General features: G+C 48.8%; 1 protein-coding gene across 2 annotated transcripts in view; it reads right to left on the bottom strand.

Moving 5' to 3' along the window:
• rbbp8 (retinoblastoma binding protein 8) overlaps positions 1-3,816 on the bottom strand; it is a 243,628-nt gene extending 239,812 nt beyond the window's left edge. For both annotated transcript variants that reach the window (XM_072467446.1, XM_072467444.1), the window contains exon 1: positions 3,650-3,816. The gene's annotated coding sequence lies outside the window, so the exon portion shown is untranslated. The remainder of the gene's footprint in view (positions 1-3,649) is intronic.
• Between the last annotated feature and the right edge of the window lie 23,750 nt (positions 3,817-27,566).

The raw sequence follows: 27,566 nt of genomic DNA on the forward strand, positions 1-27,566 counted from the left end.
CAATTTGTCACCACTTAATAAATCTGAAATGATGCAATGAAACAATCATGCACCCAGCTCACGCCATGATTCCCCCAGATTGGCATCAGAGCAAACTTAACTAGTAGTCGGGTTTGGGAAAATGTAGAAAATAATCCTCAGAAGCAAGAGCTGTGATCCTGAGAAAGGGAAATGAAGTTTAAAAAAAAAAAAGGAGAGCACTGGAAGCAGTGTCAACAATAAAAGGGAAAAATGTCCCAAGAAACTACAGAAAAGCATGGTAGCATAGTGGTTAGCACCATGGCTTCATAGCACCAGGGTCCCAGGTTCGATTCCCGGCTTGGGTCACTGTCTGTGCGGAGTCTGCACGTTCCCCCCGTGTCTGCGTGGGTTTCCTCCGGGTGCTCCGGTTTCTTCCCACAAGTCCCGAAAGACGTGCTGTTAGGTAATTTGGACATTCTGAATTCTCCCTCAGTGTACCTGAACCGGCGCTGGAATGTGGCAACTAGGGGATTTACACAGTAACTCCATTGCAGTGTTAATGCAAGCCTATTTGTGACAATAAAGATTAATTTTTTAAAAAATTATTTTTATAAATGCCCCAAGAGGCTGAGGCTCCCAATCTGAGTAGAGCCTGCAGAGGGTCCAGGAAGTGATCCCTGCACTGGTGGACTGCTGGCAGTGAGGGTCTATGTCTTTTATGTCAGTGAAGACTTCCATCTGGACAGGGAACAAAAAGTTTTAAATAGAGCCATGTGGAATTTGAGCACTGAAACTGGTGAAACTGACAAAAAAAAGGCATATCGGGAGTAAAGTTTACTTTTATTTGAGATTACTGAAAGGCTTAGAAGGGAGCTGTGGCAAACATTGAGAAAGTTTTCCACATAAAGAAAACAGTGAAAATTTCTAAGGGCTTTCATGAGGAGGGCTGCAAGTTCCTGCTAAAACACCAGAAACATGGGAAAGCACAGACAGAAGCATGGGAAAGTACAGACTGAGAGAGGGGGAGGGAGAGAGAGAGGGAGGGAGAGAGGGAGATATAGATAGAGAGAGAGAGAGAAAGAAACAGCAGCTGTGAGCAAAAAAAGATTGACAGTCTTAAAGTAGTAATGCATTTAAAATTGTACAGCATTAATGCAACAACCACCAGAAGGAACAAGGGATAGAAAAGTCAGAAGACCCCAGATAGTGGGTAACTTTAAAAAGGGGGTCCATAAGCAACGGTCGACCTCAGAGAAGGTAGTAAAGGCCTTGAGAAATTGGCAACGCTGGCGTTCAGAGGAGGTAATAAGTCCTCAAGGGAGAGGAGGGTGGAGCAGTGTGCTGTATCATAATGAGAAGTTCCTTGGAAGTTTTGGCAATGATCTATAAGCAAACGATTAGGTTGCAATCAGTCAGAAAGTAAGACAAAGCACAGCAGGAGAGCAATGAGTGAAGAGAACAGAATTGTGTAAACTTACCCAAAAACTGCAGCAAGTAGGAAATGAGTTACAGATTTGTGACCCCATAAGCAACCCAGTCCTTTCAAAGTCACTATATTTCTTTTGATTTGTATTCTCTTTTTGCTCATGTTGATGAAAATCCTAATTGGCTTTGTTAATTGCAAGAACAGGCTGAAGTCCTAGGTCTCTAATAGTGTTCTACTGAGCAAGGCCAAAACATGGAATGCACTTACTTCACTGCCAATTCAGAAAGAAGTCCAGTGGCAAGAGTGCAAGATTTAAGAAAGCAGCTCTGCTGGGCCACTCAAAGACCAGGCAAAGTACACAAGATTTTGTACAGTCCTTTCAAAAGTAATGTCAGTGGAGTGTTTGCGCAGTTGTCTCCTGCAGCAGAGTTTTGGAGGCCAAAGAACGTGTAATGTAAACCTAATCTCACTAAATCCCAGACACTTGGAAAACCAACCCCTTGCCCTGCACTGTTGTTTACTGGCAGCCAGCTTTAGCAAAGTTAGCAAACATAATTGTGCACAAACTCTTAGAGCACATTTAATTAAAATATAAATTAGTAAGCATCTACAATTGTAGGGGTTAGTGAAGAACAGCCAGCATAGATTTGTGATTGTCAGCTGTGGATCAGTGGGTAGCAATCTTATCTTTGAATCACATGATTGCAGGTTTCCACTCCAGCACAAAAATCAAGGCTGATGCTCCAGTGCAGTACCAAGGCTGTACTGCTCTGTCACAGGTACTGTCTTTTGGATAAGATGTTAAATTAAGGTCCCATTTGGTGCTCGGGTAAAAGATCTCATGGCACTATTTCAAAAAAATGATCTCCTTTGCCCTATCCAATATTTATCTCTCAATCAAAATTTAAGAAAAGATTAGGTGGTCAATATCGCATCACACCTTTATGAGCGTTTGTCATGTGCAACTTGGCTGTGGCATTTCGTACCTTGCAAAAGTGACACTTTAGTGGTTGAGAAAAGTACATCCATAAATGAAAGTCTTTCTGTTTGGATAAATTCAACTGAGTTTCGAAGTAGCAAATAGATTGATTACAGAATAGGTTGCAGACATGCATAGAGTTTTAAGAAGCATTTGAGAAGGTGCCTTACAAATAACTTAGTAAAAAAGCTTTGCGTCTCACATAGAAGGAAATATAGCAGCACAGCATCAATTGATGGAGAAAAACAGCTGGTTCTTTCTATTAGAGATGAATAGGACTATTTGCTCATAACTAAAAACAAGCACCAGCTCATTGGATCAAATGGCCTACTTCCAATGTTGTAACTTCTATAATGTGGAGATGCCGGCATTGGACTGGAGTGAGCACTGTAAGAAGTCTTACAATACCAGGTTAAAGTCCAACAGGTTTGTTCACCTGAGGAAGGAGCAGCGCTCCGAAAGCTAGTGACATCGAAACAAACCTGTTGGGACTTTAACCTGGTGTTGTAAGACTTCTTACTGTAACTTCTATAGATATGTATTTAAAGTAGAATGAATTACACTAAAAAGTGTGCTAATTCAGCCTAACATTAGAAAACAAGCAGCATTCTCAGTTGTAGGACAGCAGACAGAACATCTCTACCCTGCGTTACTCATTTTGATGGAACAAGATCCTGTGGCAAAATGATGTTTTAAGCCCACATATATAAACATCTTGGTTTATATTTAATCCTGGGCCGCGGAAAGAGAACTTCAATTCAGTCGTTCACACAGGGCTGGCAAATTGGCTCCATCCCGAAAAGTACTCTCAGCCTTCAGTATTCCTCTAACATTTCACACTAGGAGCACTGGTGATGCCAAGTGTAACAATCGGTTTGCGGCAACATTGAAAGTGGATCTAGAAATCCGGCCTGAAGGCCTAGTCTGAATCCAAAGTCTCACCGAACTGGTGTCAGGTCAGCATTTACAGTAAAACTATAATCGATCCGAACTGTACAGGTTACACAGACACGGTCATGGTAAATACATCCCGGAGCCACTCACACACACACATCTGGAAAGTTCTCTCCTGGTCCCCTGCGTGTGTCGTTCTTTCCTCCTCCAGCCTCTTCCCACTCCTCACTCTGAGTCTTTTACTGATTCTCCTTTGATTCAATCACTATCTCTTCTGCTTCATTTGTTCTGTTTTCTCTTCCCCTTTTCCTGCTTTTCTCACTTTTCCTATCTCTCCAACTCCTTATCTTTTGGATCACAATTTCCGATTTGTCCCTTTTAACTCTCACCTCAGTCATTTCCCCCTCCGAGGGGCCGGTCGGCCGGCCCGCTACAGCCCCGATCGGTCATCCAGTCCAGTGCCGTCCGCTCCGCTCCACTCGGATGGAATCTAACCTGTCCAGTGTGGACAAGGCCAGGAGAAAGTTCGAAATGAGGCGGGAAGAAACCGAACGGGAAGCCCCGGCGCGAGAAGAGGCGCGGCCTGGTGATTGACACGAATCTCAGCCAATAGGAAGGAAAAGGAGTTCACTCCCTGCCCCGCCTCCTCCCCGCCCCGTGTCCTCTGGGGCCCCGCCCCTTTTCCGGGCCCGCCCCTTTCCGACTCTGCAGCTGAGCACAACCACACCCCCTCTACTGGCCCCGCCCCTCTGCTGGTTCCGCCCTCTTTCACTGCCCCCCTCCCTTTCGCTTTTACAATGCTAATTTTTATTAGTGTCACAAGTAGGCTGACATTAACACTGCAATGATGTCACTGTGAAAAGCCCCGAGGCGCCACATTTCCGGCGCCTGTTCGGGTACATAAAGGGAGAATTCAGAATGTCCAAATCACCTAACAAGCACGTCTTTCGGGACTTGTGGGAGGAAACCGGAGCACCCGGAGGAAATCCACGCAGACACGGGAAGAACATGCAGACTCCGCACAGATAATGACACAAGCTGGGAACTGAACCTGGGACCCTGGTGCTGTGAAGCAACAGTGCTAACCACTGCTACCTTGCCGCAGGGTATGGGGGCTCGTGCTGCTGTACAGGGTAGATCTGGTGTTGTACCCCTCTGAGTGGCACATTTTGGATGACACTGAATGCCCTCAGCCACCCCTGAAATAAAATTAATCCAACAAATGGACCCTTTTTTTAAAGAGTCACAAGCAACAAACGCTGAAGGAAACTCATCATATTAAATAATATTTTTTCTGTATCAGCCAAGCGCTGTAGTCTCCACCCTGTCGACTGACCTTAGATTCATGATGGGGGTTTAGGTTTCGAGCTAAAACCGACTTTCCTCAATTTGGATTGCTTACTTTTAAAGAGCTCCAAGTCTCCAACAAATCATAATACATGACGATAATTTCCAAAATTGTATCCATCCTTGTCAGCTGCACAGCCTGGACAGTCCACGTGACCGCTCGGGTCCTATCACATGCGAACCCGACCAATGGGGAAAATGGGAGCAAGTTCTCCGGTGGAGTGGACCCTGGAGCCAGCGAATGAAGACCTGTTCAGTGACTCTGTGCCTGTGTACATGTTACCTTTACTTGTTACCAATAAACCCTTGTTCAGATAAACTGGAAGTCTCCCTAGTATTGCCTCGAGCCGCTACATTGGTGAGGAGTAAACCGGATCGCTCGCAAGCCCATAGATCAGAAGTCAAGGGGGAAGGGCGAAGCCTCCAAAAAAGGGGCAGAGAAATTGAAAAGTGCCAATGGCATCATAAAACAGTGGGTGAAAGTGCCCATGATTTGCAAGCGTGACCCATTTGACCAGGGGGCCGAAGACTGGAGCCAGTATATTGGACTGCTCTATTACTTCTTTACGACAAATGAAATAATAGCAGTCGTTGCCACACATAGCCAATCTCCACCCTGAGAAATGGCCTGGCCATCCATGGACGAGGGTACATGTGGACTTTGCAGGCCCTTGGGCAGAATGTTCCTCGGCTTGGTTGACGCCCACTCAAAGTGATTGGACGTCCAAGGGATGGAGACGACAATCTCAATGACCACAATCTCAACGCCCTGCAGCAGACCTTTGCTACCCATGGCCTGCTCAAAGTAATAGTGCCTGAGAACGGCACTGCATTCATTGGAGAAGAGTTTGAGCATTTTGTCTGAACAAATGGCATTCACCATACTAGAACAGCCCCCTATCATGATGTCCTAAAACAGGTTGGTGGAGAGAGCTGTGCAGACATTCAAAACAGCCATGTAGAAACAATCCAGCAGACCACTGTGCCTTATGTTGGTCAACTTTCCTCTATCTTATAACACAACGCCCCCCCGCACCCCCCCCCCCCCTAACCCACCCCCCCCACCCCCATGCCACCATGGGCGTCACACCGGTGAAATTACTCTTAGGCTGTTGCCTCCAGACCCGATTGGACTTAGTTCTCCTGAATTTGAGTGGGCAGGTGGAGGCACAGCAGATCTCCCAGAGGAGCACGGTAGCCTTGTGGATAGCACAAATGCTTCACAGCTCCAGGGTCCCAGGTTCGATTCCGGCTTGGGTCACTGTCTGTGCGGAGTCTGCACATCCTCCCCGTGTGTACGTGGGTTTCCTCCGGGTGCTCCGGTTTCCTCCCACAGTCCAAAGATGTGCGGGTTAGGTGGATTGGCCATGCTAAATTGCCCATAGTGTCCAAAATTGCCCTTAGTGTAAGGTGGGGTTCCTGGGTTATGGGGATAGGGTGGAGGTGTGGACCTTGGGTAGGGTGCTCTTTCCAAGAGCCGGTGCAGACTCGATGGGCCGAATGGCCTCCTTCTGCACTGTAAATTCTATGAATCTATGAAACAGCACATTTCACACAAAGGAGACAGGCTATTTCAACGGAATGACCTGGTCCTCGTCAGGACCTTTGCCTCAGGCCCACTTTTGCTACCAGGCAGAATTGTATCAAAGCAGGCCCTGTTTGTAGGTGGTGAATTTGAATGGCACGATAGTGCGGAAGCTCGTTGACCACATTAGATGCAGGGGGACCCAACACTAATCTCAGGACAGTTGGAGCCTGCAGACAGCACCAGTACTCCTGTGGTGGAGTCAGAACAGAGGGATTCTAGGAGTTCTGCGGAGACCCCGTCGACGACCCAGGAGGGAGCTGGGGAAGTGTGTGTCCCTGCTGCAGTGGTCGAATCACAGATAATCTTCAACGGATGACAACGTTGCTACCTCTGAGTTGGGGGAGCCGGTTGGTGGACTAAGGCAATCTACGAGATCTACAGAAAATTCTCCGATAGATTGACAATGTGATGCTCTGTTATGGACTCTCTCCCCTTGAATTTCTCAACCTTTTTATTGCATATACTTATTGTTGCATAAACTGTTCTGTGAATATGTTATTGAGGGACTTAAGAGAGGGAAGGGATGTGGTAGTGCGGCCCCTTGAGATGGCAATCCATCGTGGTCCACATCCCCGGTACGGGACTTATTCTGCGAACCCAGAGTTGCAGAGTAGACTCCGGAACCAGAGAGTGAAGGCCTGTTTAGTGATTCTGTGCCTGTGTATATTTTACCTTTATTTGTTACCAATAAACCCTTATTCCTTTATACTGGAAGTCTCCCGAGTATTGCCTCGAGACACCACCCTTAATATGAAAGAAAAATGTGGTTTAGCTCAGTTGGCTGGACAGCTGGTGCAGAGTGAGGCCAACAGAGTGGGTTCAATTTCTTTTTTTTAAATGTATTTTATTACAAACATGTATCAAAACAGGTTACAGCAAATAAACATCCGGGGAAATATACTTCCCAGCAATCAACTATACAGCCGGTACAGATTTTCCCCCATTTTCACCCCCCGCGATGAACAGCTCCTCAAACATGGTCACAAGCATCCCCCACCTTCTCTCAAAGCCCCCTGCAGAGCCGCTTAACTCATACTTTATCTTCTCTAACCGCAGGAAGTCGCACAGGTCACCCAACCAAGCCGTTACACCCGTGGTGATGCCGACCGCTACTCCAGTAAAATTCGCCGTTGTGCAATCAGAGAGGTGAAGGCCACCATGAGCTCAGCTTCTCTGAAACCCCAAATATCGCCACCAAAGGGTCTGGGTCCACCTCCTACTCTACTATCCTGGCTAAGACCGCGAACACTCCCACCCCAAATCTTCCCAATTTTTGCAACCCCAAAACACGTGCGCGTGATTCACTGGCCCCCGCCCACAACTCTCACACTCATCAACTACCCCCTGAAAGAACCCACTCATTCTCGCCCAAGTCATATGCATCCTGTGCACCACCTTAAACTATATCAGGCTCATCCTAGCACAAGAGGAGGTCCCGTTTACCCCACGCAGTACACCCCAATTGATCTCCCCTCCCAACTCCACTTCCCATTTCTCCTTGATCTTCACCACTCACTCGCCTCCCTGCTCCCGCAACCACTTGTATATATCCCCAATTCTTCCCTCCCCTTCTGATGTGTTGGGTACTCTGGATCTGTGGAGACTGCGTTTACCTGAGCAGTAACATAGACAGGCTACCAACACTTGTAATAGTACAACACTATTTTATTAAGCTAGAAACTGTTAAACATACTTTCACTGTGGGTTAACACGATGTTAGATTAAACTAAAGACCTATGCCTGTCCTAACCAGTCTATGCACTCAGCACATGGTGAAGATCTGTGTTGAAAGCTCCATCCTTCTGAGAGGCTGCATCCCGAATGAGCGGGAAAACTGATGCCCTCTGTCTTTATAGTGAGTGCGATCTAATTGGTGATTGGCTGCGGTGTTGTGTGTGTTGATTAGTCTTGCTGTGTGTCCATCAGTGTGTGTGTCTGCACCATGATATACTGGTGTATATTATGACATCCCCCTTTTATTAAAAAAATGTATGTTTGTGGCAATAAATAATGTGTGGTGATAATGTTCCTAACTACGTGTGGGGTGCAAAGACATATTTACAGGACTATGTACTTGAGAACTAAGCTATTTACATGGGAAGGTGCCTGGTGCAGAGAAGCAGTATGCAACAAGAGTAACGAGATCAACACTATATATAAACCAGGGAAACGATCAAACAAAGCAACGAAACATAAATTCGAAAAGTTCATAAATTTAGTCCCTGAGGTGGGCGATGAATTCTGGTTGACCGTAAGGGTGGCACACCACTCATCGTCCGGATCAATGCTGTATACCGGTAGAGACTGGGTTCTTTGCTTCAGGGACACCCTGTTTGTTGTAATATACCGACTCGAAAAGGCGCCTTCGGGTCCTCGGTGTCAATATCGGGTAGCAGGTCCGAATCGGGCTCGGTGACCGTGGGTTGAATGGCCCGGGCATTCCTGCGAGGCTGGCTGGAGCGACGAGAGTTGGCAGGCTGAGCTGATCTGCATAAAGCAGCATAGTGGCCAAGTTTGCCACATTGCAGGCATCGTCGGGATTTGGCAGGACATTGCCGCTTTAAGTGGACGGAGCCACAGTTTCTGCACGGTGTAGTGTCAGTACGCTCGCTGCACCACCACGCATGCACAGCGCGGCCGTACGTGGTGCGCACCTGCGTAGTACGTTCGGCGACGTCGACGTCCGCTCGTTTGGTGCACACAAGAGCGGGAGTCCGCGAAAAGCGCGCATAATGGCCACCCTCATCCAGGCTGAGGCCCTGGAGTTGCTCGATTGCTTGGACCCGTTCTGCCTCATGGGGACCTTACCGCGCCGTTTCAGCCGCTTGGATGTGGGAATACCGACTAGTGGCGTATTCATGTAGCACGCAGGTCTCGATGGCAATCGCTAGGGTGAGCTGCTTTACCTTAAGGAGCTGCTGGCGTAGGGGGTCCGACTGAACACCGTAAACGATCTGGTCACGTATCATGGAGTCGGTGGTGGACCGTAATTACAGGACTGCGCAAGGATGTGGAGGTGGGTGAGAAAGGACTGGAAAGGTTCATCCTTACCCTGCAAACGCTGTTGGAATACATAGCGCTCAAAACTTTCATTCACCTCGATGTCGCAGTGACTGTCAAACTTGAGGAGGACCGTCTTGAATTTTGATTTATCTTCACCATCAGCAAAGGTGAGAGAATTGAAAATGTGGATGGCATGGTCCCCAGCCGTGGATAGGAAGAGAGCGATCTTCCTGGTGTCTGAGGCAGCTTCCTGGCCTGTGGCTTCAAGGTAGAGCTGGAAGCATTGTTTGAATATCTTCCAGTTGGCCCCCAGGTTACCGGTGATGCGGAGCGGCGGCGGGCAGACGCTGTCCATTTTGCAGGATGGCTGTATGCTGGTGGAAGGCAGATCACTTGCAGGTAGGCCTAAGAAGTTCTAACATCCCTCAACTACTGGTACCATGATGTGTTGGGTACTCTGGATCTGTGGAGACTGCGTTTACCTTAGCAGTAACATAGACAGGCTACCAACACTTGTAATAGTACAACACTATTTTATTAAGCTAGAAACTGTTAAACATACTTTCACTGTGGGTTAACACAATGTTAGATTAAACTAAAGACCCATGCCTGTCCTAACCAGTCTATGCACTCAGCACATGGTGAAGATATGTGTTGTAAGCTGTAAGCTCTGTCCTTCTAAGAGGCTGCACCCCGAATGAGTGGGAAAACTGATGCCCTCTGTCTTTATTGTGAGTGCGCTCTAACTGGTGATTGGCTGCGGTGTTATGTGCGTTGATTAGTCTTGCTGTGTGTCCATCAGTGTGTGTGTCTGCACCATGATATACTGGTGTATATTATGACACCTTCCACATCCGGAAGCAGCAGTCGCTCCAGCAGGATGTATCCCGGCAACCTAGGGAACGTCCTCCAGACCTTTCGCACAAAGTCCCTTACCTGCAGATACCTGAACTCACTTCCCCTTGGCAGCTCTACCCTCTCCCTTATCTCCTCCAGACTGGCGAACCCTTCCTCCAAATACAGATCCCTCACATTGACCAACCCCACTTCCCTCCACCTCCTGTATACACTATCCATCCCCTCTGGCTCAAACCCATGATTCTCTCACAGTGGCGTTTGCACTGACATCCCTTCCACCCTAAAATGCCTCCTCAGCTGATTCCAGTAGGTTCAATTCCTGGACCAGCTGAGGTCATTCATGAAGGCCCATCTTCTCATCCTTGCCCGTTTCTTGATGTGTACCGAATCTCAGGTTAAATCACCACCAGTCAGCTGACCCCTTCAAATGGTGAAGCAGTGTCTGGGAGTATGGCAGCTTTGAATCTCCTACCAAAATGCACCATATCACACTTCCTATTTTGAAATTAATTTGCCATTTACACATTTATTCTCCAATTAAACACATGTAAAATTTACTACATAAATGCAGTTTCTTTCTAGGTAGATTTCTTGTTTGCACTGGGCATAGAAAAATCATTCTTTGTTAATAATTTCACAGTTTTGCCATACTAACACACACAGAAAATGTTTTCCCTCATTGCCGATCAGCAGTATGAGGTGCAATGGTTGTCAAAGATCTGAACATCAAAATCCTGGTTCACCCCTAGATGCATAGTTAATATGAAATGACCCAAAAGTGAATATTTCCATCTAATTGCTTCAAATATGCGAGCTGAACTTGTGTGGATTTGTTCACAGATGTTTAGGAAGCAAAGTTAGTATGCTTGTGGTCCCATTCTATTCCACGACTGCAGCGCAAGGAGATAAGACCAGGAGCACAGTATGGCATTGCCCACAATCTATGCAGCTACAAAATCAAGTTGCTGTTAATGCTGACCGGAAATTAAAACAAAGATGCTCATACAAATTGTGCAATAGGCACTCAACATATTATATGCATTCTGATAAAACAGATGTGGAAAAGACCATTATTCTTCAGACACTTAGAAGAAACTCACATATATATCGGACTCTGCAGACTATAAGAACTCCACAATGGTTGTGATGAATGGGTAATGTGCCTTTAAGATCATGCATGTAATGTCCCTTTAAGACCAGGTTTGGAACCCTGGGGGACTCATCCTCCGGCTCCACCTCCCAGGGGCCGGATATAAGGTGTCGTCCTGTGGGCGGCGCTCAGTGAGCACTCATCTCTCTGGCTGGCGAAGTTCTCTGTTTATTAAAGTCTTCATTTTACGAGTACACTCTCTCGCGTCATGGTTGAGGGTATATCAATTTAATAAACAGATTACGATAGGATGGATAGCGGTCTCAAGCCAGAAAAGCGCGACCTGGACGCACGTACGCCGGAAGTCAGAGAAATTTTTGAACACTGGCTTCGGTGTTTTGAGGCCTACCTGGACTCCTCGGCAGTCCCCGTTGACGAGCCTCGCAAGCTGCGCCTACTCCACGCCCGGGTGAGCCACATAAACTCCAGCCTGATCGAGAAGGCGGCCGACTACAGCGCGGCGATCGATATTCTGAGGAAGCGTTTCGTAAAACCCATCAATGAGATACATGCACGGCATCTTCTCTCTACTCGCCGGCAGCGCTCAGGGGAATCGCTGGACGAATACTTGGAAAAGCTCACTATGCTCGCTAGAAACTGTAACCATCAAGATGTGACCGCGGAGGTCCACATGAACTTACACATCCGCGACGCCTATGTGTCTGGAATCCGATCGAACTATATTAGACAGCGACTCCTGGAAAACGGGGCGAAAGATCTGCAGGAAATGGTAACGCTCGCCACCTCTCTGGAGGTGGCCTACCAGAACCTCGGCATGTATCCCGCGGACCCTGCGAGCCCCTCTTGGCCTTCCCCAGACTCGGCCACGCCACGGGCCTGGGCCGCGTGGCGCCCCGCCCAGACCGGGGGCACACCGTGCTTTTTCTGTGGGCAGGGCCAGCATCCATGTCAGCGTTGCCCAGCCCGTTCCGCAACCTGTAGCGACTGCGGAAAGAAGGGGCATTTCGCGAGGGCCTGCCTGACCAGGCCCAAGGCCCAGAAACAAAAAGCCCAACAGGCCTGAAAATTGAGCTCACAGGCCCTCAGGCCCTGCAACGCGGCTGCGCGCTGGCCGGACACGCCCTTTCTGACATGTCATCGGCCTGGTGCGAGTCATGGGGGCGGCCATCTTGGCGGCGACCATCTTCTAAACCTGACAAGTGCGACCGACGGGGGTGGCCATTTTGTGACTCTGACTCGGCAGAAGACTCAGACTACCCACAGCTGGGAGCAATCACCCTCGACCAGTCGCGGCCAAAGCACCTGTGGAACTCCATGATGCTCGTCCAGATCAACGGGCGTGACACACCCTGTCTTTTTGACTCCGGGAGCACGGAGAGTTTTGTGCACCCAGAAACGGTAAGGCGCTGCTCCCTGCGCACCTATCCCGCATCCCAAATCATCGCCCTCACCTCTGGGTCCCATTCGGTCCAAATCAAGGGGTACTGTATTGCGAATCTCGCGATCCAGGGTGCCGAATACACCCATTTCAAGCTGTACATCCTCCCTCACCTCTGCGCCCCCCCTGCTGCTCGGCCTGGATTTCCAATGAAGCCACCGAAGCCTGACCCTGAAGTTCGGCAGACCCTTGCCCCCTTCACAGTATGCAGCCTTGCGACACTGAAAGTTGCACCCCCTCACTATTCGCGAACCTCACCCCCGACTGTAAGCCCGTCGCCACCAGGAGCCGGCGGTACAGTGCCCAAGATATGACTTTCATCAAGTCAGAGGTCCAGCGTTTACTGAAAGAGGGGGGTCATCGAGGCTAGCAACAGCCCCTGGAGGGCACAAGTGGTGGTAGTCCGGTCTAGGGAAAAGAAACGGATGGTCGTGGATTACAGCCAGACCATTAACCGCTTCACCCAGCTCGATACGTACCCCCTCCCCCGCATAACAGAGATGGTTAACCGGGTCACACAATACCGGGTATTCTCCACGGTCGACCTGAAATCTGCCTACCACCAGCTCCCTATCCGCCCGGAAGACCGCTTCTATACTGCTTTTGAAGCAGCCGGCCGGCTTTTCCACTTCCTTAAGGTCCCCTTCGGCGTTACTAATTGGGTCTCCATCTTCCAGAGGACAATGGACCAAATGGTGGACCAGTACAGGCTGCGGGCTACTTACCCGTACTTGGACAATGTCACCATCTGCGGCCATGATCAGCATGACGCAAACCTCGAAAAGTTGCTCCAGACCGCCCGGGCCCTCAACCTGACCTACAACAAAGAAAAATGTGTTTTCCACACAACCCGACTATCCATCCTCAGCTACGTCGTGGAAAACGGGGTCCTAGGGCCCGACCCCGACCGCATGTGCCCCCTCAAGGAACTCCCCCTACCCCATAGTCTCAAGGCCCTTAAACGGTGCTTGCAGCTTTTCTCCTATTATGCCCAGTGGGTCCCCAAATACGCGGACAAAGCCCGCCCACTTATAAAGACCACAAATTTTCCCCTCACGGCTGAGGCCCGGTCGGCCTTCAGCCGTATCAAGGCCGATATCATCAAGGCCGCTATGCATGCGGTGGATGAAACCATCCCTTTTCAGGTCGAGAGCGATGCATCAGATGTTGCCCTGGCTGCTACCCTCAACCAGGCAGGCAGGTCAGTAGCATTCTTTTCTCGAACCCTCAACGCCTCCGTGCTCCGGTACTCTGCAGTCGAGAAGGAGGCGCAAGCTATTGTGGAGGCCGTGCGACACTGGAGGCACTACCTAGCTGGTAGGAGGTTCACCCTCGTCACTGACCAACAGTCGGTCGCCTTCATGTTCGATAACCAGCAGCGGGGTAAGATCAAAAATGAAAAGATCTTGAGGTGGAGAATCGAGCTCTCCACCTACACGTACGATATTAAGTATCGTCCAGGGGAGCTCAATGAGCCCCCAGATGCCCTGTCCCGCGGCACGTGCACCAACGTGCAGGAGGATCGCCTGCGGACTATCCACAATGACCTCTGTCACCCGGGGGTCACCCGGCTTGCCCATTTTCTTAAGTCCCGCAACCTACCTTACTCCACCAAGGAGGTCAGGACCATGACCAAGGCTTGCCAAATCTGCGAGGAGTGCAAACCGCACTTCTATCGACCAGGCAAGGCTCGCCTGGTAAAGGCCTCTGGGCCCTTTGAGCGACTAAGCATGGACTAAGCGTGGACTCCCGTCCACCAACCGCAGTACCTATTTTTTAACCGTCATCGACGAGTTCTCCCGCTTCCCATTCGCTGTCCCCTGCCCCGACATGACCCTGGCCACCGTGATTAAGGCACTGCAAAGCATCTTCACCCTATTCGGTTTCCCCGCTTATATCCACAGCGACCGGGGTACATCGTTCATGAGCGATGAGCTGCGTCAGTACCTGCTCAGCAAGGGCATTGCCTCAAGCAGAACGACCAGCTACAATCCGCGGGGAAACGGGCAGGTGGAGAGGGAGAACGCGACAGTTTGGAAGGCTGTCCTTTTGGCCCTACAGTTGAGAAGTCTCCCAACCACCCGCTGGCAGGAGGTCCTACCCGACGCTCTCCACTCCATCAGGTTGCTCCTCTGCACGGCCATGAATGAGACCCCTCACAATCGCTTGTTTGTCTTCCCCAGGAAGTCCACCTCCGGGGTCTCGCTTCCACCTTGGCTGACGACTCCGGGACCTATCCTTCTCCGGAGGTAGGTCAGGAGCCATAAGGCGGACCCTCTGGTCGAGAGGGCCCAGCTGCTACATGCAAACCCCCAGTACGCCTACGTCGCGCACTCGGACGACGGCAAGATATAGTTTCCCTGCGGGATCTGGCACCCGCTGGTTCCCCTACTAATGCTCCCCCCTCGCCAATGTTCCTCCTTGCACCCCCACACCGCCTGTCGCAACCAACCCCCCCCCCTCCGCCTTTGGCTCCACCTCCCAGGGGCCAGATATAAGGTGACGTCCTGTGGGCGGCGCTCAGTGAACATCATCTCTCTGGCTGGCGAAGTTCTCTGTTTATTAAAGCCTTTGTTTTACGAGTACACTCTCTCGTGTCATGATTGAGGGTATATCAATGGTCTTTTGTTGGAAGTCAGAAGACAAGGCACAGATATAGGTTGAAAGGCGGAAGATTCAGAACTGAGATGAGGAGGAACTACTTCTCTCAGAGGGCGATAACTTGTGGAACTCGCTGCCCCATAGTGCGGTGGAATTTGAATCATTAAGTGATTTCAAGAAGGAGATAGATATATTTCGATTTAAAAAATCAAAGGGATGTGGGAACAGATGGGGAGGTGAATTTGAGACTAGGAAGAGATCAGCCATGATCTGATTGAATGGTGGAGCAGGCACGAAGTGCTGAATTGCCTATTCCTGCTCCTAATTCCTATGTTCAAATGTTGTTCTGAATTGATATGGTGGAAGTATGCTTTCTATGCCGGGGCAAAACTTTGTTTCAGCTCTGAAATGATGCATGTTGCATATTCAGTCGGTCTCACAAAGAGATTCTGGATCTTGCATGGTTGAACATTAAGTGTCCATTGATAACACATAACTCTATGCACATATGCAGGGTACATCCCAAGCTATGAGCTAACTCGATGCTTGCTTCTACACAGGTCTATGTCCAGTCCACAGCTGATCTAGTCAGATGATGTGTTTCTTTACATCAGCCCCACATGAGACCTTGCTACGCCAGATACTTTTATACTACAACTCCCCCAAGTCTAACATATTTATATTCTAATCATGCCACCCCATCTCCAACCTGTGCTGTCCATTCATAGATAATCCACAATTTACTCCAGTTAAAGATCAGGAAGTCAAAATCGATAGTTCTCACCCACCAGCACAAACTCCGTACTCTCACCACCAATTCCATTGTCTCAGGCTGGACCACGTTGTTTGCAACCTCAACATTTGACTTGAACCTGACCCAAGTGTGGTAGTCACCACTGTTGTATTATATTGTATATGCTGCACTGCATACAGTATTACGGTAAGGCCCCTGTACTACAGGTACGGGGGTAGATCCCTGCCTGCTGGCTCCGCCCAGTAGGTGGAGTGTAAATGTGTGTGCTCTCCAAACTGCAGCCATTTCGGCAGAAGCTGTACGAGGCCACACATCTCTGCGTAATAAAGCCTCGATTACTCTCTACTCTCGTCTCGTCGTAATTGATAGTGCATCACCAAGCTTCTGAATGCATAACCTTTCTGACACAAAGATAGCTACTTCCATCCATAACATTACCACATTCGGGACTGGAATGCACAGCCTGGAAGTGTGCTGCAGACAGGTTCTATTGAGGCATTCAAGAGGGCATTAGGTGATTATTTGAGTCGAAACAATGTGCAGGGAAATGGGAAAAAGGGCAGGAGAATAGCACTGACACATAATGCTCATTTGAAGAGCCTGTGCAGTCACGATGGTCAAATGGCTTCCTTTCACGTTGTAACAATTCTACGATTCTTTATCCTACCATTATTCCCTTGCTGTTGAAACCCTCATCCATGCCTTTACTACTTCAAATCATTGAAAACCCTACTGCCAGTATCCCAGTGACGTGCGCTCACCCTTTCTCACTGTGGTAATCTGTATTAGCTCGTGGTCGCCCAACAGCATAATTTAAAATCATCATCCTTGTGTTTGAATTCCTTCCTAATCGGCACAACATCGAGGGCCGAAGGGTCTGTTCTGTGCTGTACTATTCTATGTTCTATCTTTCATTTCAGTCAGCTCTACAGTCCTACAAAACTCCCTATTCCTCTGTTGATTGCCTCTTTCCCAACTCTACGCTTCACCCAATCAGTAGCATTCATTGGCAGCATTCATGGGGCGGCATGGTGGCACAGTGGTTAGCACTGCTGCCGCACAACACCAGGGGCCCGGTTTCAATTTTGGCCTTGGGTGTATGTTCTCCCCGTGTTTGCGTGGTTTTCCTCTGGGTGGTCCAGTTCATCCCACAGTCCAATGATGTGCTGGTTCGGTGAAATAGCCATGCTAAATTGCCCCTTCGTGTCCAAAATAATAGGTGGGGTTATGGGGATAGGGTGTGGGCGTGGACCCAGGGAGAATGTTCTTTCAGAGGGTCGGTGCAGATTCAATGGCGAAAGCCTCCTTTTGCACTGTAGGGATTCTATGATTCTATACCTTCTGTTATGTAGTCCCTGTGCTCTGGAGTTTCTTCAATATAACTGTCCACTACTTTCTCCTCTTTTAAGACTGTCTTTAGGACCAAACTTTTGTCTAAGATCTCATGAACACAAGAAATATAAGCAGGATTAGATCACATGTCCTATGGAGCTTGCTCCACTTTTTAATATGATCATGGCTGATCTTGGGCTTCAACTTCATTTTCCCGCTCCCTCCTCATACACCTTAATTCACGGGGGGACCAGAAATCTGTTTATCCCATCCTTAAATGTATTCAACAATGGAGTAGCCATAAATCCCTGGGGTAGAGAATTCCAAAGATTTATAACCCTTTGGGTGAAGTAATTTTTCCTCATATCGGTCCTAAATGATTGGCCCTTCATCTTCAAACTGGGTTGTGGACACCCCAACTAGTGGAAACAATTTCTCAGCAACTACCCTGTCAACCACCCTTCAGAATGTTGTAGGTGTTCATGGAATCACCTCTCATTTTTCTAAAGGCCAGAGAATATAAACTTAATTTACTTAGCCTCTCATCATAGGACTACCCCCTCATCCCAGGGACCAATTTAGTGAACTTTTGTTGTCCTGCCTTCAATGCAAGTATATCCTTTCTGAGATGTGAAATCCAAAACTGAGCACAATACGCCAGTCTCACCAAAACCCTGTCGGATTGTTGCAAGATGTCTTTATTCTTATAATCCAATCCCTGTGAAATAAGGACCAACGTGCCTTGCAGTACCTACATGCTAACTTTCTGTGTTCCTTGTGCAAGCACACCTGTGACAAGGGATGGTATTGTTTTTAATATGTCTGTGTATATTCTCTGAAACAGACGTGTGGGGCTTTGTGGGTCTATGTGTGAAAATAATTTAATTTAACTGAACACAGATTGCCTGCAAGGTTTAGTATATCAAATGAATGTAGGTGTTAAAGGCATGCATTTACAGTAAGGATGGCAAGTTGCTTTTCTATAAGTAAATACGCAGTGGATAGATATTTGCAATAGGAGATAAGTGAGTGTTTGGAATTTTTGGCTGTTAAATTTCAAAGGGAAGTAAAAAGGGTTTACAACTTACAAATGTTTGCTAAGTAAGCAAGGCAAGGTATTTATTTCACCTGAAAATGGGGACAATAGGGAGAATATGAAAGATTTTTATATTCTAGGAAAGTTAAGTTTCAAGGAAGGGTTAAAGACAATGGGAAAATATTTTTTTAATGTACTTAAGGAGAGATGCTGAGAGCTGTGCTTGGGGGTGGCCATGTGAGAGCTCTTGGGAATTGTCTGCATGTGAAAGACCTGCTAGCAACAGCTCTAGGCTGAAAGAGGTACAATTTTATATCAGCCACCCAGTTAATCCAGAAAAGTATTGGAGCTACAAAAAAGCAGTCTGTTGTCTAAAACTTTGAAGTTCCACAGCAGAGTAGGAGTGAGCAATGAGACATTGAGTGTTTTGCCTCACTAAAGTACCAGTAGCCTATCCTTGAGGATACTATTACTGGGATTTTTATGGTTAGGCACCTGTAAGAGATTGTTCCCTAAAGAATGTTTGCTTGTGATTCTGACCAAGTAGAAACCTTTGGAGAATGTAACTCCAATTCTCCAAGTAAGCTTTGGAGAATGGTTTGCAAAATAAATTTTAACTGTGTAAATGTAATCTCTTGTGTTTAACTCTTCTTTTCATTTTTTTAAATGAATACCTTAATTTGATGTTTAAAATCCCCAAAGTGTTACTGGAATTTGTGGCTTCTGTGTTCAGTAAACTTAATTTCTCATGGTCAAAATACAAAAGAAAGAATGGTGATAAATGAGCCAAGTTTCCTTTTGGAATAGAAGATGGTAATTGCTACACATCTTTTTTATAAATTTTTAAAATATTTATTAAGTTTTTTAACACAATTTTTCACCCTTACAAGCAAACCCCCCCCCCCCCCACCCCGTAACAAAATGAAAGAAAGCACACAGCAAGACATGAACATGGTAAATCGATATGATACAGAGCTTTGTACATTGGATTCCTCCCGTACATGTCAGTTTTCCAGATCCTTCATGTATTTTCTTGCTCAAATACCCCCCCAGACAGACCCCCTTCCCCCTCCCTCCCCCCCCCCGCAAGCCACCCCCCCCTTTCCCCCCCCTCGCACCCCCCCTGGGTTGCTACTGCTGCTGACCGACCTTCATCTAACGCTCCGCGAGATAGTCTAGGAACGGTTGCCACCGCCTGTAGAACCCCTGCGCAGAACCTATCAAGGCAAACTTTATCCTCTCCAACTCTATAAACCCTGCCATATCATTTATCCAGGCCTCCACGCTGGGGGGCTTCGCCTCCTTCCACATTAGCAAGATCCTTTGCCGGGCTACTAGGGACGCAAAGGCCAGAATGCCGGCCTCTTTCTCCTCCTGCACTCCCGGTTCGTCCACTACTCCAAATATTGCTAGCCCCCAGCTTGGCTTGACCCAGACTTTCACCACCTGAGATATTGTTCCCGCCACTCCCCTCCAGAACCCCTTCAGTGCCGGGCATGACCAAAACATATGGACATGGTTTGCCGGACTTCCTGAGCACCTCCCACATCAGTCCTCCACCCCAAAGAACCTACTCAGCCTCGCCCCCGTCATGTGCGCTCTATGAACCACCTTAAATTGTATCAGGCTAAGCCTGGCACACGAAGAAGAGGAATTAACCCTACTTAGGGCATCAGCCCATAGCCCCTCCTCAATCTCTTCCCCCAGCTCCTCCTCCCATTTACCCTTCAGCTCCTCTACCAACGCCACCCCTCTTCTTTCATCTCCTGGTATATCGCCGACACTTTGCCCTCTCCGACCCATACACCCGAGATCACCCTATCTTGAATATCCTGTGCCGGGAGCAACGGGAATTCCCTCACCTGTCGCCTCACAAACGCCCTCACCTGCATATATCTGAAAGCATTTCCAGGGGGTAGCCCAAACTTCTCCTCCAGTGCCCCTAGGTTCGCAAACGTCCCATCAATGAACAGGTCCCCCATTCTTCTAATCCCTGCCCGATACCAGCTCTGAAACCCCCCGTCCATCCTCCCTGGGACAAACCGATGGTTATCCCTGATCGGGGACCACACCGAGGCTCCCATCGCACCCCTGTGTCGTCTCCACTGGCCCCAGATCTTTAGCGTTGCCGCCACCACCGGACTCGTGGTGTACCTTGTCGGCGAGAGCGGCAGCGATGCCGTCACCAGCGCCCCCAGGCTCGTTTCCTTGCAGGACGCCATCTCCAGCCTCTTCCATGCCACCCCCTCTCCCTCCATCACCCACTTACGGATCATCGGCATATTTGCTGCCCAGTAGTAGCCACCCAGATTCGACAGCGCCAACCCTCCTCGGACCCTACTGCGCTCCAGAAACCCTCTCCTTACCCTCGGGGTCTTATTCGCCTACACAAAACCCATCATACACCTGCCTACCCTCTTAAAAAAGGCCTTGGTGATTACAATTGGAAGGCACTGGAACACAAAAAGAAACCTCGGGAGGACCACCATTTTGACCGACTGCACTCTACCCGCTAGCGAGAGCGGCAACATGTCCCATCGTTTGAAGTCCTCCTCCATCTGCTCCACCAGCCTCGTCAGATTCAGTTTATGTAGGGCCCCCCAACTCCTAGCTATTTGGATCCCCAGGTACCGAAAGCTCCTTTCCGCCCTCCTCAGCGGTAAATTGTCTATCCCCCTTTCCTGGTCTCCTGACTGTACTACAAAGAGCTCACTCTTCCCTACATTAAGCTTATAGCCTGAAAAATCCCCAAACTCCCTTAGAGTCTGCATGACCTCCACCATCCCCTCCACTGGATCCGCCACAGACAGCAACAGGTCGTCTGCATAAAGCGACACTCGATGCTCCTCTCCCCCTCGGACCACCCCCCTCCATTTCCTAGACTCCCTTAATGACATGGCCAAGGGTTCAATTGCTAATGCAAACAACAGGGGGGACAGGGGGCACCCCTGCCTCGTCCCACGATACAGCCGCAAATTCTCCGATCTCCGCCGATTCGTAACCACACTCGCCACCGGGACTCTGTTAAGGAGCTTAACCCAGCTAATAAACCGTCCCCCGAACCCAAACCTACGCAGCACTTCCCAGAGGTACTCCCACTCTACTCGGTCAAAGGACTTCTCCGCGTCCATAGCTGCCACTATCTCCGTCTCTCCCTCCTCCGATGACATCATTATCACGTTTAGGAGCCGCCGCCGCACATTGGTGTTTAGCTGCCTACCCTTTACAAATCCCGTCTGGTCCTCGTGAATCACCGCTGGGACACAGTCCTCGATCTTCGTAGCCAGCACTTTTGCCAGCAACGTAGCATCCACGTTGAGGAGCGAGATCGGCCTGTACGACCCACATTGCAGTGGGTCCTTGTCCCGCTTCAGGATCAAAGAGATCGTCGCCTCCGACATTGTCGGGGGCAGGGTCCCTCCCTCCCTTGCCTCATTAAAAGTCCTCACTAGCAACGGGGCCAACAGGTCTACGTACTTCCTATAGAACTCAACCGGGAACCCATCCGGTCCGGGGCCTTCCCTGCCTGCATACTCCCCAGACCTTTGCTCAGCTCCTCCAACCCAATTGGTGCCCCCAAACCAGCCACCTCCTGCTCCTCCACCCTCGGGAATCTCAGTTGGTCCAAGAATCGTCTCATCCCCTCTTCCCCCATTGGGGGCTGGGATCTGTACAGCTCCTCATAGAAGGCCTTGAATGCCTCATTTACTTTTGTCGCACTCCGCACCGTATCTCCCCTTCCATCCTTGACTCCACCTATTTCCCTCGCTGCCATCTTCTTACGGAGCTGGTGTGCCAGCATCCGACTCGCCTTCTCCCCATACTCATACGTCGCCCCCTACGCTTTCCTCCACTGTGCCTCTGCCTTCCCTGTGGTCAACAGGTCAAACTCCGTCTGGAGACGTCACCTTTCCCTAAGTAGTCCCTCTTCAGGGGCCTCTGCGTATCTCCTGTCCACTCTTAAAATCTCCCCCACTAACCTCTCCCTTTCCATGCCCTCTATCTTCTCCCTATGAGCCCTAATGGAGATTAGCTCTCCCCTGATCACCGCCTTCAGCGCCTCCCATACCACCCCCACCTGCACCTTCCCGTTGTCGTTGGCCTCCACGTATCTTTCAATGCACCCCCTCACCCTCCCACACACCGCCTCATCTGCCAGCAGTCCCACAACCAACCGCCACAACGGGCGTTGGTCCCTCTCCTCTCCCAACTCCAGTTCCACCCAGTGTGGGGCATGATCTGAAATGGCTATGGCTGAATACTCCGTTCCCTCCACTTTCGGGATCAGCGACCTGCCCAGAACAAAAATAATCTATCCGGGAGTAAGCTTTGTGCACGTGGGAGAAAAAAGAAAATTCCCTGGCCTGTGGCCTGGCAAACCTCCACGGGTCCACTCCCCCCATCTGATCCATAAACCCCCTAAGCACCTTGGCCGCAGCTGGCCTCTTTCCAGTCCTAGATCTGGAGCGATCCAGTGCTGGGTCCAACACCGCATTAAAATCCCCGCCCATTATCAAGCTTCCTACCTCCAGGTCCAGAATGTGCCCCAACATGCGCTTCATGAATCCGGCATCGTCCCAGTTCGGGGCGTATACATTTACCAATACCACCCACGTCCCCTGCAACTTACCGCTCACCATCACGTATCGACCTCCATTGTCCACTACGATATTCTTGGCCTCAAACGACACCCACTTCCCCACCAATATTGCCACCCCTCTGTTCTTCGCATCCAGCCCCGAATGGAATACCTGTCCTACCCATCCCTTTCTTAACCTGACCTGATCTGCCACCTTCGAATGTGTCTCCTGGAGCATGACTACATCTGCCTTCAGTCCCTTTAAGTGCGCGAACACTCGGGCCCTCTTTACCGGCCCATTCAGGCCCCTTGCATTCCTTTTCTAGGCCAGTCCCGTGCCCGCGCCGCCCTCACCCTCCAGTCCCCCAGACGGGAAACCCCCGCCCCGACCACCTCTTCTGTGTCCCATTCCCCTTCGGCCAGTGCAGCTATATTCTACCCTATTCCACCCCACCCCCCCCCCCCGCGCTAGACCTGTGTCTAGCTCTTTTGCTCCCCCCATATCACTCCCGTAAGTCAGCTGACTCCTGCTGACCGCGGCTTCCCCCGCCGTCCCATTGACCCCCCCCCCCCGGGTGGGAATCTCCCAATCAGTGTTCGCTCCTCCGTTTCCCCCCCCCCTCCGTCCTTCCCTGGCGCGGGAAAAAGCCCGCGCTTTCCTAACCCTGCCCCGCTCCCTCTGGCGCAGCTCCTGTCGAGGCCTTGTCTCATTTCCCCCATCCCCGAGCCTCCTCTCCCTCCAGCGCCAGCGCCCACCGTCTCGTACGGTCTACTCACCCGGTCCCTTTCCCCATCCCCATCCATCCCCCAGCCCCTGGAGCATTTCCTGCGCGTAATTACCATCCTATGTACAACAGACATCAAACATCCCCCCATTCTCACAAACCCTCAGTTTGAGTCCAACTTTTCAGTTTGAATAAAGGTCCAAGCCTCCTCAGGCGTTTCAAAATAGTGATGTTGATCCTTGAATGTGACCCACAATCGCGCTGGCTGCAGCATTCCGAATCTCACTCTTTTCCGGTGCAGCACGGCCTTGGCCCGGTTGAAACCCCCTCTCCTCTTTGCTACCTCCGTGCTCCAGTCCGGGTATATTCGGATCTCCGCATTCTCCCAGCTGCTGCTCCGCTCTTTCTTGGCCCATTTCAAGACCCTCTCTCTGTCCGTGAAACGGTGAAACCTCGCCACAATCGCCCTTGGCGGCTCATTAGCCTTGGGCCTCCTCGCCAGCACCCAGTGTGCCCCATCCAACTCCAAAGGCCTCAAAGGGGCCTCCGCGCCCATCATCGACTCGAGCATCGTGCTTGCATATGCCCCGGCATCGGCCCCCTCCACTCCTTCAGGGAGACCCAAGATCCGAAGATTCTTTCTCCTCGACCTGTTCTCCAGGTCTTCGAATCTTCCCGCCCACCTCTTGTGCAGCGCCTCGTGCAGCTCTACCCTCACCACCAGGCCCAAGATCTCATCCTCGTTCTCATTAACTTTTTTGTGCACCTCCTGGATCTTTACCTCGTGGGCCTTCTGGGTCATCCCTAATCCTTCGATCGCCGACAGCATAGGCGCCAGCATCTCTTTCCGCAGCTCCTCAAAACAGCGCTTAATGAACTCTTGCAGCTCCGGCCCACATTCCACTTTATCTCCGGCCGCCGCCATCTTGTTTTTCTTCCCTCGCTTCTCCCGCTGCTCCAACGCCGCTTTTTTGGCTGTTTCACTTCTTGTCCGATCCATAAACAGTGAAGGGGGACCTCACTCTCCCCTTCCCACGCGGAGCGTCTTCAAAAAATTCCCGTTAGGGCTCTTCTAGAGAGCCCGAAAGTCCGTGATCGCAGGAGCTGCCGAATCGTGCGGAAGTCAATTGCTACACATCTATGGATCATAACACATCCATGTCTCTTTGAACATAACCACCTTTATCTTTCACAACTTTCTGAAAATATTCAGCTTTTTTATTCTTAAAACCAAGGTGAATAACTTCTCACTTCTCTACATTATACTCCAGCTGCCATCTTGTCCCCCATTCACCTAACAGCCTATATCTCCTTGCAGCCTCTCTGTGCCCTCCTGCAGCTTAATTTTCTACTTAGCTTGGTACCAACAGCAAACCTTGACACATTACTCTCTGTCTCTTCACCTGAGCCATTAATATAGATTGTAAATAATTGAGGCCCAAGCACTGATCCTTGTGATATGGATGCCTGGTCATCTCTCAGTAGTAGCTGAAATACTGGAACAGAACCATAACATTTTAAAGTTTTAATGTGGTGCGGAATAATCGATTCATTCCAGGAGTGATAACATAAGAAATAGGGCTTGGTTATTTTATAACAAACTTCATTAAAACAAAAGAAAAACAATATTTAAGCTTTTAAACTAACCTTAACAGTAACAGATTACATGTAGTTTCTTAACCCTAACACACAAGTTCCCATTAAACAGCACTTCAAAGAACATGCAACTGTCATTCCATTTACACAGGCAGGCAAAGGTTGTACTTGCATTTATGAAGCATTTTTCATCTGTTGGTGAAGTTCTTTCAGAGCCCTTTTCAAAAGCCTATCACTGTAACCGCATTCCATGAACTCCCTCTGAGGTTTTTCAAATCCTTCTCCCCACCTATTCAAGCAGGATTCTTCCTCTCCCTCTCTGAGCTCCACCCAGCCTCTCAAACAAAGGTGTCCAGACTTGAACCCATTATTGTTACCTTGGCTGTCTGATTTCCCACTTCTATTTATACCAAAGAACAGAGCTATGCTACTGGTACGCAACTAACCTCCCAGAGTGATCAAATTCTGTAATAGGCTAATGGCTGATCAAACAGGAATGTCCCAAAAGACAATGGATCTTGAGTGGATCACCCTGGCTGTGTATTCCCACTAACGAGTTAAAATGGGATAATGCAACTCAGGCCAGGTGTGGTCGTATCCCTGTGACTCTGTGCTAGCAGATTTACTTTCCTCAGTCTGTTTAACCCTTAAATTATCTACTCCATCTTTGATCCAATTTCTGTACCCAAGTTTCTAATACCTCCCTCGTGTAACATTTGTCGGACTCTAGTATTCATGGTCTGCCAATTTGAAAAAGCTCCATTTATGTCTACCCACTGCTTTCTATCCATTAACCAATCTCTAACCATGCTCCAACTCTATGATCCCTTATTTTGCTCATTTACATTTTGTGTGGGATTCTGTCGAATGCCTTTTGCTTAGTATCCATTTTCTTTTTGATTTTGAAGTGCTTTGCAATGTTCTCCAAGTTAAAAATGCTGTTTAATGTAAGTTGTTATTAAAAAATCCCAGACGTTTTGTTAACATCTATTGTGTGCCATAAACTGAATTAGTTGACCGATTTCCATGAATTGTTGCTGCAATTGTAAATAGAATAACCACATTTCGCTGACCAAGCTTAGCATCTAGTTTAATGTTTCAATATCAGAATTTGTTGACAGGTTCCTTTATCTTGATGACGATCCCTCAATCCGTTTTCCGACACCACATTGTCAAACACCGTCAAATAGCTGTTAAAACTAGTCAAAGGCAGATTTAGTGCTGCATCATGATGACACAGAAGCAATGTTATTGATTTTGTAATAGCATAAATCATATTGCATAAATCTGATAACATAAATTAAATAGCATAATACCAGCTAATGCAGTGTAGGATATACCTTCACTTGACGAAGAAAATCTATCCTCACATTATTTTAGCCATATTCAAAGATTTATTTGTACTGAAGATGGAAACATCTTTAGCTATTAATGTCAAGCCCCCTTTGTTTTAGAGAAACTGGAAGTTCTTTATCAACAAAGTACAATTAGCACCACCTCCTGGTGAAAACATTCAAAGCCCCACCCACTGCCTCTTGTATCATCAAATGGATTTTCTTTCTTTTGAATTAGAATATAGCCACAGGAATGACAGCTCATTAATAATCCTCTACAACAAGGTTTCTGGCCACAGGCCCTTTTGACCTCCCATAAGTAGCGACGCAGTGCCTAAGAAATATTCTTATTATGTTGGAAAGTTAAACCACAAAAAACTGATCATTTTTGTGCAATAGGCACAAACATACAAAAACAAATTTATGGACAAATTTTCTATTTCCTTTATGTACACATTTATCATAATTAAAATGTTTTCCGATACAACTAAGTGTTTAAGTCTATTGGGCTAAGTGCTGGAAAATGGGATTAGAATACTTAGGTGGTTGATTTTGACTGGTGCAGATGCAATCCATTTCTGTGCTGTAGATCTCTGTAACTCTATGATTCTACCTTATTTTTGTAATTTTTAATGACAGCAGTGATGGTGCTTCTTTTGCTCACAAATTCATTCAATATTAGAAATGCTGCTGGAGAGCGAGGTTCTCATATCACACAAAGATACACTCACTCTCACACCTCTCTCCCCCACTCACACACACACACTCTCACATAAAGAGGGGTGGATTCTCCGCTTAATAGAGTTCTCCTGCCGGGAAATGATGTTCCCACGGCCGGCACCCCTGTCCGCACCGCAAATCAGCCCCGACCCACCCACCCGACTGCACAGCAGCCCCTCACCCCTGGATTGCTTGTGTGGCCCCCCTACCCCCAAGTACGGAGATGATCCAACCCGGCCACCCTCCACAGGGACCCCTGTAATGGGAGACCCGTTCCAGGGACC

The sequence above is a fragment of the Scyliorhinus torazame genome, chromosome 11 (assembly GCF_047496885.1).
Source record: "Scyliorhinus torazame isolate Kashiwa2021f chromosome 11, sScyTor2.1, whole genome shotgun sequence".
NCBI classification, from domain to species: Eukaryota; Metazoa; Chordata; class Chondrichthyes; order Carcharhiniformes; family Scyliorhinidae; genus Scyliorhinus; species Scyliorhinus torazame.